Source organism: Streptopelia decaocto (genome assembly GCF_964273445.1).
Source record: "Streptopelia decaocto genome assembly, chromosome: 3".
NCBI classification, from domain to species: domain Eukaryota; kingdom Metazoa; phylum Chordata; class Aves; order Columbiformes; family Columbidae; genus Streptopelia; species Streptopelia decaocto.
The window spans coordinates 47,289,965-47,291,236 of NC_138656.1; positions in this window are offsets into that span (position 1 = coordinate 47,289,965).

A 1,272-nucleotide genomic window follows, 5' to 3' on the forward strand; every position below is an offset into this window, starting at 1 on the left:
GAAAGTAGAACTTGGCTTTCTCATTATAGGTGTCTGCATCTGACACAATGTTTGATTTAAAATTATTGGTTTGTTATCAATTCTCTTGTTTCCAGTATGTAGAAAAATATTAAATGGAAAGTCTTAAGGTAGTTATCCAGCGTAGGTCTCCATTGTCTTTCTCATGTTCCTCAAAAACATTCTCTTTAATAATAGTGTCCATTAACATGCACATTAATATTACATTAACATTGTAATGATATTCTGACATAAAAATATGGCTTCCTTGTCCTAATATCTTAAGAGCCTACATCATTTTAGAGATGCTTTGGCTCTCTCTTTAAAACCACCTTAATGGGAAACTTGCCTTTGGGCTTCATTGTCAGAGAGCGATAAGGGTAAATTCAGCAGCCTTGGAATGTAAATCCCTATTGCACCTGAAAACAGGACTAACATTGGAGCATATGACCTTGCAAGACACGGGCAGTACAGCTCACTTTTTTCATCCCTAGTCTGCAGACAAAGATAAAATCCAAGGCTGAGAATAACTTAGTGTCCATGTCTCCTGACTCCTCACGAGCAGTGACGACTTCAGTGCCAGATGGAGCAGCGATGCCCTCAGCAGCAGGAGGAGGAAAAGCAGTACTGAATACAAGAATGTGGAGAACTTCACTATTTTTAACTCTTCAACAAAATTTCTGAAGCTTTTGATACGTCTCAGACACTGTCAGAGACAACAGCAGATGGATCAGTCATTCCATCCGACAGGACATTTTCATGTTTCCACAGAAAGGTGGGCAAAGAGATAAGTTTTGCTTCATCCTCCTTCTTCACATGTAAATATGTAAACATAACTACATTTTACCAGTGAATAATACTGTAACTTTGAACAAAACCTTATTACACAGACTGCAATTAATCTGTTCAAAACAAATGTTGTTTTGCTTGTGGAAGTAGATCTGCCCACATATTTCTCAAGTGCGTTAAAGGAGGATGGTTATGACATATCCCTTCTAGTTCAAAACTATACAATAGTAATTAATAATCACGCTTTTTATTTGTGATTCATGCATCAGCAGAGAAAAAGAGGTTGGAATCTGTTTCAGGGTTTACTGCACCACTAAGAACACATGATCTAAGTCTCACCTGGGATGTTTGTGATTCACCCCTTTGGGTTGCTTCTCCCTCAGAAACTTCCTACTGTTGCCAAACACGAGTGTTACCATTTCAAACTTCCCTCATTATTTTGGAGAAGTACACCAAAGACGCATGTGTCAGCACTCCTCTGTTCCC